A 10,056-nucleotide genomic window follows, 5' to 3' on the forward strand; every position below is an offset into this window, starting at 1 on the left:
TTTTTTTTTTTTTTTTTTTTGTATATTTGAAATTTTTCACTACAAAGTTGTGAGCAAAAAAGAAACCATCTTGGAATGGGATGCCTCAGCCCCAAACACCTCAACTTATCCCACTTGGAGCAGAGGTGAACCTCTCTGCCCAGCCTTTCCCAAATTCCTGACCCACAAAATCATGGATGGATATTTTAGGCCACTAAGTTTTGGGGACTAGATTACAAAACTTCTCTAAGTAGATCTCGTTTACTTTCTATCACAGCTTCCTGCCTATTTCCTTTATAGCATTCATCACAGGTTGTCTTATGTGCTTGTTGTCATCAGTCTCTCCCCTTCTAGGATATAAACTCTGTCTCCATTGTTTACTCCTACCTCCCAGCACCTAGCACCCTGCCTGGGGTACGTGTAGGTTGAAATGAATGTTTGTTGAGTGAGCAGGACATGGAGCTCTTCTGAAGAGTACTACAAGAGAATATGGAATTCACAGAGTTGGGGAAAAACTGCCATTTGTCTCTTGGGCTGCCCAAAATCTGAACCCGCATTTGTGGGACTCCCAAGAGGTAGGAGGAGACAGGCCCCCCTCACTGTGGCAGATGGATGGGATGAACACACCCTCTCCTTAGGCTGGAGCAAAGATGCTGAACTTAACCACGACCCATCAGAAGCCCCCACTCCAGATTCTGAACCTGGGGCAGGAGTGCCAGCTCGAAGGGTCCCAAGTCTAGGGCCTTGTTCGGATCAACTGGATCCTGGCCACTCCTGACCTTGGGTGGTTCCTGCCTGAGCGCCTTCAGTCCTGCCGTGTTCCATTAACTCCTTCTCTGCCCTTAGGTTTGGCTCCAGCAAGAAACGAGGAATGTTGAGTGTGGTGCATCCTGGTAAATCCAGAATGTATCCATTGGTGAAAAAGCATATTTTATGTATTTCCCTCCAAATGGGGAGGACATACTTTATGTGCCAGAAAGGCAAGGAACACATTCATCTTGGAGCCAGCAGAGCCTAAACAATAGTGGAGGCTCATCATATTTTGGATTCTTTCTCTGGGCCTCCAGGAGCCTTCTAGCAGATAACCAACTCTGATAGTTCATGGACTGTTCTCTTGCTTTCTACAAGGTGTGAACTTGAACTAAAGGCTAGATTTCACACTTGAGTGTCTATAAACCCATGGTGGACTTCCCTGGTGGTCTAGTGGTTAAGACTCACCTGTCCGTGCAGGGGACATGGATTTGATCTCTAGTCCAGGAAGATTCCATATGCTGTGGGGCAACTGGGCCCATGCCCCACAGCTCCTAAGCCTGTGCTCTAGAGCCTGTGCTCCACAAAAGAGAAGCCGCTATAATGAGAAGCTCATGTATCGCAACTAGAGAGTAGCCCCCACTCATGGCAACTAAAGAAGGCCCACACATATCAATCAAGACCCAGCACAGCCAAAAATAAATTAATTCATTAAAAAAATTATAAACCCATGGTTTGTTGTTGTTGTCCAGTCACTAAACTGGACACATTTAGTGTCCATAGAAGCACACCAGGCTTCCCTGTCCTTCACTATCTCCCAGAATCATGTCCATTGAGTCAGTGATGTTATCCAACCATCTCAACCTCTGCTGACTTCTTTTGCTTTCAATCTTTCCCAGCATCAAGGTCTGTTCCAATGATGGTCATTGGTCATCAAGGTCGGCTCCTCACATCAGGTGGCCAAAGTATTGGAGCTCCAGCTTCAGCATCAGTAAACTCAGATCCTAATACTGTGCTCTAGAATATTCCAGGAGCATGTCTGCTTCAGAGGAGGAGAGGTTCACCCATGGGCTCATTAAGTCATCACACAGGACTTCCATCAGAAGGTAGAGTACACATCAACACCACAGAGGGTTTGCCCTTCCCAGGAAAATCCAGATGCTATAACTTGTTCTCAAGACCCCAGGTTTCCCACAGTTTTGAAACCTGAAAAGTTGTATCCAGCAGAAATTCACTGAGAGCCAACTATATGTCAGGGAAACACTGGAATAAGATCTTAGGCTCTGGTGAGAGAGACAGACATATATACAAACGAACACAATAAGATATTTTGCATTTCTACAAAAGAAGTGTGTGCAGAACGACATAAGAACCCAGAAGAAGCATCAGACTTTGCTTTCATTGATCATGGAGGGCATCCTAGAGTAGGTGACATTCAATCTCCAGGAGGAGGTTACAGCTGAAGCAAAGACCAGGTCAGGGCTCATACTTCCAGAGTACTGAAGTTCTGGAAAGAGTCCAGAGCTTCATCTCCTTGAAAATCCTTCAGCCATGGAAGCAGCAAAAACTTCACAGGAAGCCAGCATCTGGATGGTGCTAATTACCTCCACCTTTATGAAGTGCTGCATTAAACCAGGCACATGAAAAGATGTTCTGCATCACTAATTATCAGAGAAACGCAAATCAAAACTACAATAAGATATCACCTCACACCAGCCAGGATGGCTATCATCAAAAAACCCACAAACAATAAATGCTGGAGAGCATATGGGAACCCTCCACACTTTTGGGTAGGAATGTAGATTGGTAGAGCCACTATGGAAAACAGAATGGAGGTTCCTTAAAAAGCTAAAACAGGAGCTACCATATGACCCTGCAATCCCACTCCTGGGCATATATCTGGAGAAAAACATGATCCCAAAAGATACACGCACCCCGATGTTCATTGCAGCACTGTTTACAATAGTCCAGACATGGAAGCAACTTAAATGTCCATCAGCAGAGAAATGGATAAACAATATGTGGTACATATATGCAATGGAATATTACTCAGTCATTAAAAAGAATGAAATAATGCCATTTGTGGCAACATGAAAGGACCTAGAGAGTGTCATGCTGAATGAAGTAAGTCAGACAGAGAAGGAGAAATATCATATGGCATCCCTCATGTGTGGAATCTAAAAAGAAATGATACAAATGACCTTAATTACAAAACAAAGACAGACTCGCAGACTTCATGAAGGAGATTCTAGCTGCCATGGGGAAGAATGGGGGGAAGGGATAATTAGGGAGTCTGGGATGCACATGCACACACCGTTATATTTAAAATGGATAACTAACAAGGACCTACTGTGTAGCACATGGAACTCTGCTCAATGTTATGCAGCAGCCTGGATGGGACCAGAGTTTGGGGTTTAGTTGCTCCATCATATCTGACTATTTGCAGCCCCATGGACTGTATATAGGCCCCCAGGCTCCTCTGTTCATGGAGTTTTTCCAGGCAAGAATACTAGAACAGGTTGTCATTTCCTCCTCCAGGGGATCTTCCTGACCCAGGGATCAAACCAATGTCTCTTGTGTCTCCGGCATTGGCAGGCGGATTCTCTACCACTAACACCACCTGGGAAGCCCTTGGGGGAGAATGGATACATGTATATGAATATCCCTTCAATGCTCACCCAAAACTATCACAACAGTGTTTGTTAATCAGCTATACCCCAATACAAAATTTTTTTAAAAATCCACACTATTCAATTATGCACAACACAAGCAGAGTCATATTTAGTGGAGATCAGTTCACTTGTTCTGTGAAGGCACTTTTCCAGCTAAATAATGATGGTGCCTTTTAATTGTGCACTACCTTTCTTCTCGGGAGCTTTAAGTGGGACCATGTCCCCAGAGGAAGCCAGAAACTAGGTGTATCATCTCCATTTTGTAGTTGGATGAACTCAGTAAAGAGATCTGGCCCTAGGCACACAAATCGGAATCTTAACTCCTCCCCAGGGCCCAGCTCAAATTACCTTGTCTTAGAAGATTTTTTTGTTTCCCCCATCAGAATTCCCCTGCTGTACATGACCCTTGAAGAAGCTGAGAGAAATGGCTGAGCTTCACTTTCTACAGACCTTGTGTTAGACACTTGATCTGCAATTACTCACTTGATCCTGCCAACAAACAGGAGAGTGCATTCCCATTTCACAGCCAAGGAAACTGAGGCACAGAGATGCTGAGTGACGGGTCTTCGATTATACAGCTAATAAGTGTTAGGATTCAAGCCCAGGCCTCCAAGCCCTTTGTCTTAACCACACAGAATCCTGGCCCATTCATTCATTCATTCAACAACTATTTGTTGAGCATCTACTGTATACTCAGTGTTTGCTAGGAGTATAATACTCACTAGGGATGCAGTAGGGAAGAAAACACAGTCCCTGCCATAACAAAGATTATCACCTAGCAGGGAAGACAGATATGAAACACTTTCACAAACAATTATTTAATTACATATCAGGCATCAGGCAATGTTAGCAGAATTTAATTGAACTAGGTAAGACACTAGCAAGCAAGAAAAGAAATCAGGTCTCTGGGTAGCTCTTTCTTGTCTGCAATTCAGGAGTCAGTCAACTCTTCCTTTTTTCTTAGATTCAGTAGCTAAGCAATGCCTGCAGATGCACACAACTGCTTTGGGAGTTTCCACAGACCACACTTCCTTCTCTGAATCATGGAGTTCCCAGACTGTAAAATGGGGATGAAAATAGCAAAAGACTGGAAGTAACCCAAATATCTATCAACAGGGGACCACTTAAATAAGTGATGGTACATCTACAGCCATGGAATATGCAGCTATTAAAAAGCACGAGGCAACTCTAAATGCTAGAGAAGGATCATTAAGATCTGGATCCTGGTGAGTCACGGAGTGACATACTCTTTTTAAAAAATTATTTTATTTTTCTGGCTGCACTGGGTCTTTGTTGACGCGCACAGGCTTTCTCTAGTTGCAGCGAGCGGACTTCTCATCGTGGTGGCTTCTCTTGTTGCAGAGCACAGGCTCTAGGGCATGTAGGCTCGCTAGTCACAGGGCACAGGCTTAGTTGCCCCCATCTCATGTGGAATCTTCCTGGATCAGGGATCAAACCCACGTCTCCTGCATTAGCGGGCAGATTTTTAGCCGCTGGGCCACCAGGGAAGTCCACGACTTACTCTTAGTGTGTGCCATTTTGTACCTTATTTTGCACTCTATGCAGGTACCTTATCAAAATATAAATTAATCAATTCAAGAACATTTTAATACAGCATTTTGATGGGTATAAAAAAGCAGCAAAATAGCCCTGCTCACATCGGCCCATTTCATGGTGTTATTGTTAGTTTCAAAGGAGAGGTTAGATTTGGCAGCCCTTGGAAAATCTAAAACAATTAGAACACATGTTGCTTCTAATGAGATAAGAGAGGAATAAGGGCCAAACAGAGAAGAAAGGAGGAGGAGAAGAGGAGAAAAACAAAGAGGCCATGCAGAGACTGGCAGAGAAAAAATCCACAATTACTTTAGTGCCACTGAGACCCCAAGGCAGCTGTGCTACCTGCTTCTTTCTAACCAGCTGCCAGGTTGCCATGGTAATGTAATAGCCTGTGATAAGCTTATTTATGATTCTGAAAACATTAAAAAAAAAAAAAAAACAACCCACCAGCAAGCTGCAGATATGCTGCAATGAGCAGAGAAGATGCCTGCATGAGAGGAGGCGTCAAGGTGACCTTCCTGAGGATTGAGGTCCTCCCTTGAAAACTGGTGGGGTCAGCCTAGAGCAGAGGGTCACAAACCTGAGCATGTAGCCAAATCACCTGATGTGCTGTGCTGTGCTTAGTCGCTCGGTCGTGTTCGACTCTTTGAGACCGCATGGACTGTAGCCCACCAGACTCCTCTGTCCATGGGGATTCTCCAGGCAAGAATACTGGAATGGGTTGCCATGCCCTCCTCCAGGGGATCTTTCCAACCGAGGGATCGAAAACACAGATTGTGAGACTTCCCTGATGGTCCAGTGGTTGGGAATCCGTCTTCCCATACAGGGGACACGGGTTCGATCCCTGGGATCGATCACTGGTATACCGCATACCACAGGGCAACTGAGCCTGTTCTTCAGCTAAAGAACCCGAGAGCCACAGCTATGGAACCTGCACACTCTAGAGCCCGGGTGCCGCTATGCGAGAGCCGCGAACCACAACGAAGACCTAGTGCAGCTGAAAAAAAAATTTTTTTTTAATTAAAAGATAATAATGATTTAAAACACACACACACACAGATTGCTGCACCCATCCCAAGAGATTCAGATTCAATAGGTATGAGGTGGAGCATTTCTAACAAGTTCCCAGGAGGTTCAGAAACTGAGGCTTGGAGACCAGCATCCTAACCATCTCAAAAGGCCTCTTGTACTCAGGATTCCATGGGCTTTGGGCTCCACCTCCCGCTCGCCCTGAAACAGGAAATAATGCTTCAGTCTTTCAGGGTAAAGCACGTCCATCCCCTCCATCAGCTCCTCTGTTAACTAAGGAACTACAACACCCAGTGTGGGTTGTAAGGTAGCCCCAAATACCGGGTGGGCCAAGGCCTTTGAGGGCAGTTTCCAAAGCCAAGGCCAATGCCTCATGCAAGCAATTGCCTGGGAAGATTGGCCGGCATACCAGCTGCCTTTGCCAGAACTCTCTCGTGGGGCCAATTAACTGGGTGTGATGGCCAACAGGTGTCATGGGGCCGGAGGAAAGGCGGCTGCCAGTCAAGACTGTGACTGAGCTAGGGCCAGGGCTGGTGGGAGAGGATTTGAAACTGACAGAAGCCAAATCTTCAGACGCTGTAATTTCCCGCAGTGGGATTCTGATGCCCCACAGAAATGGAAGCAGGCAGACAAGTCCGAACACCCAACCCCGTTTAGTGCACACAGCATCCCGAGTGAGAAAGCTCCCGGCTGGGGCAGAATGCAGTTTTAGTGACAGGTCCCTCCAAATTCAGGATTTCTTGTACATTCAACAAATATCTGTAGAGCACCAGAGGTGTGCCAGATGCTATGATAGGTGATGCAAACGTGGGCAGCGGGCAAGAGTGGCCCCAGCCGTTATGGAGCCTACATTTAAGTAAAAGGAGACAGACATTATTCAAAGAATCAGACAGTTTAATTGTGCTGTGGTTTTGTAAGTGAATGATCTTGTTCTCAGGAAATAATGCTTAAGTATTTCAGGGTAAAGGGGCAAGATATCTGCAACTTATCTCAAGAAGTTCAGAAAAATAATCATATATCATATATTATCTATACATTTATGATTGTATATATTACCTATATAATCTATTACATATATACATACACGGAGAGAAACAGGGAGAGAAAATGATAAAGCAAATGAGACAAAATACTGACAATTGTTGAATGGAGGCAGAGTATATGGGAAGGAGTTCTTTGTATTGATATTATTCCTAGAATTTTTCTGAAAGCTTGAAGTTATTTCAAAATTTGGATTTTAAAAAAGGCTCACATTATGAAATGGCACCTTGTCCTTCCTCTTAGCATTACAGGTTTTGCCAAAAGAACATTTTTGCGTCAAATATTGATGTGTGGAAGTGAGGGAGCTGGTCTGCTAAACCAGTAGTTTGAGATACTAAACTGTCATTTTTGCACCTTTGAATACTTGAAAGGCTGACTTTGTATAAATGTATCCTCTGGTTTCCTAGATATTGGAGATATTTAGACCATAATTTCATTATGAGTAAATGAATAAATATTCAAAAAATACAAAAGGATCACATAAAAACATGACAAATTATAAACAGTGAAGAGTGCTGTTTTTTTTTTTTTCAAGTATGTAACGGTGGTGAGGACCTAAAGACGAAGTGGTTTGTCTTAGATAGGGAGATCAAGGAGGGCTTCCTGGAGGTGGCAGGTTTGAGCTGAGGTCTAAGTGGAAGTTGACCAGAGGAGAAGAGTTACCTTCCAGGCAGAGGACACAGCTCTGGCAAAAGCTCTTTGTAGGAAAGAGCAGAGCTCATTAGAGGAATTGAAGAAAAGAAATGGGGCAGTTGGAGCTGAGCTCTGCACGTCCTCTCCTCCGAGCGTGATGGTGGGGAGCTGGTGGGGGTCAGGGTTTCTGGACAGGGCTGCTCTTCTGGCCCCAGACAGGGTCTGTTTTGTTTCTCTCCTACCCTTCTGCCCTTTCCAGCTCATGTTCTCTTGTATCTTCCTCTGGCTCCCCACCGAACCCAGGTCCTAAGATTCTGCTCGAACGCAGCTCCCCAGGCCGAGGCCCAGAATCCCAGCAGCATATAGCAACATGGTCTGACAGCTTCTCACTGGCCCCTTCCCTGTAGCTCCCTCTCAGCCTCCAATCCCTGGTTGCCATCCATCAACCCTTTTACCTGCTATACAAAAACCATCGGGCTGTCATTTAAACTTATTTCTACAATTTGCTTCCTGGGCCTCAGGCAACCAGCTCCATCTGCAGATGGCTCCGTGCAGTTTCCATCTGGTCTCCATCCACTGCTGGTTTTCCCGAGAGCTCACATGGAGCCACCTTTCAGATGTCTTCCGGGGGCTCAACCGAGAGCAACCGCAGGAGATTTTGGACCACGAACCTGCCTGATAAAAGCGTGGCATCCTTCATCTGGCCACGCATTCTGCAGACACGGGTAACATCATACTATATCCCGGTAATGCTTTGTAAACTCAAGGGCATGAGTGCCATTTCATTAGGTATCCATTGAATCACAGAGTTAAAAGCTTAAAAGGGAACTTCTTGGGGTCTAACACCCTCATGTTGCAGATCAGCTCAGAGAGGGGAAGTAACTTGGCCAAGATCACAGAGCAAGTTTGTAGAGGAGCTGGACCTAGAAATCAGGTTTCCTGAAGCCCAGTGGAAGGGTCGTGTCCAGCTGATACTCCAAGTTATAAATAATACGCAGGACCTCCCAGAAAGCGAATGTCCTCAGAGCAGCTGCAAGACAGTCCTTATCTACGAAGTGAGCAGGCTGGAGAGCCTTGGTGGGAAACCAGCCCCATGAATCTGTCTTGTTAGGTTTAGCAGCTACTCATTGTGTTATTTTTATCTGTTTCGTTTCGCTTTAGACCTGGTTCCCATTTCACATTTATGACTAAAGGCCCTTGTGTGAGGAAAAGGGAAGCTGGGAAGAAGATTCTTTTCTTTTGTACTCTGCAAACCTTTCCAGACTTTTTTTTTTTTTTCCTTTTATAACATTTCCATTCCAGGGCCCCCAGAGCTTCTCAAATCTGCATTTCCAATCCCCTGTTCGGCCTTCACTGTAATTATCTTGGGAAAATTTTAATTCCTTATCATGGTTCTGTGACAATACCGGCTAAAGATAAGCACATTCTGAGGTCTTGTCAAATTGCCCTCAATAGGTTCAGTTAATAGGAATTACAGTTAGATTTTTCTATAAGTGTGATAATGGTATTGTGCCGATGTTAAAGAAAGAGTCCTTATCATATTGAGATACAGACTGAAATATTTATGGATGATGTGATATGAAGTCTGGGATTTGCTTCAGAATATTCTTATGGGGGAGAGGTAAAGAAAAACCCGCTCCCTTCATACAAAGCTCTCCACTGGCTTTCTCTAGTTTCTTTTGCGGCCTCTTCCCCTCCCCCAATCTATGAATCTGTGTATTCCCTATCTGGGGGTGGGATTTGCCTCCTGGGGTTGCAGCCCAGAAGAGCTGGATGCTGGAGCCAAAGAGGCTTAGATTCAAAACCCCAGCTCCACCCTCATGAGCAAAGGGACCGAGGACAAGCCATTTAAGTGTCTTAGTTCTCACTTCCCCATCTGCAGAGTGGAGATAATACATCGACAACCAACCAACAGCCTATTTTTCTAATTTGTTCTTTTCCTCCACTTTTTCTAAGTCTGCCTCCACCAGCCCTAAAAGTGTATCTTTTTCTGCAGGATCCCACCCGAGCCCCTTGGCTCTTCAGTGAAAGTCACTCAGTCGTGTCCGACTCTTTTCGACCCCATAGACTATACCGTCCATGGAATTCTCCAGGCCAGAATACTGGAGCGGGTAGCCTTTCCCTTCTCCAGGGGATCTTTCCAACCCAGGGATCGAACCCAGGTCTCCCACACTGCAGGCGGATTCTTTACCAGCTGAGCCACCAGGGAAGCCCAAGTACTGAAGTGGGTAGCCTATCCCTTCTCCAGAGGATCTTCCCAACTCAGGAACGGAACCGGAGTTTCCTGCATTGCAGGCAGATTCTTTACCAGCTGAGTTACCATGGAGGCCCTGGCTCTTCAGAGGCTCATCCTACTGCCTTCTCTGTGCTGGCTCTCCCATCCACCCACCCTGCC

This window comes from Bison bison, unplaced genomic scaffold (assembly GCF_000754665.1).
Source record: "Bison bison bison isolate TAMUID 2011002044 unplaced genomic scaffold, Bison_UMD1.0 scf7180017864500, whole genome shotgun sequence".
NCBI lineage: Eukaryota > Metazoa > Chordata > Mammalia > Artiodactyla > Bovidae > Bison > Bison bison.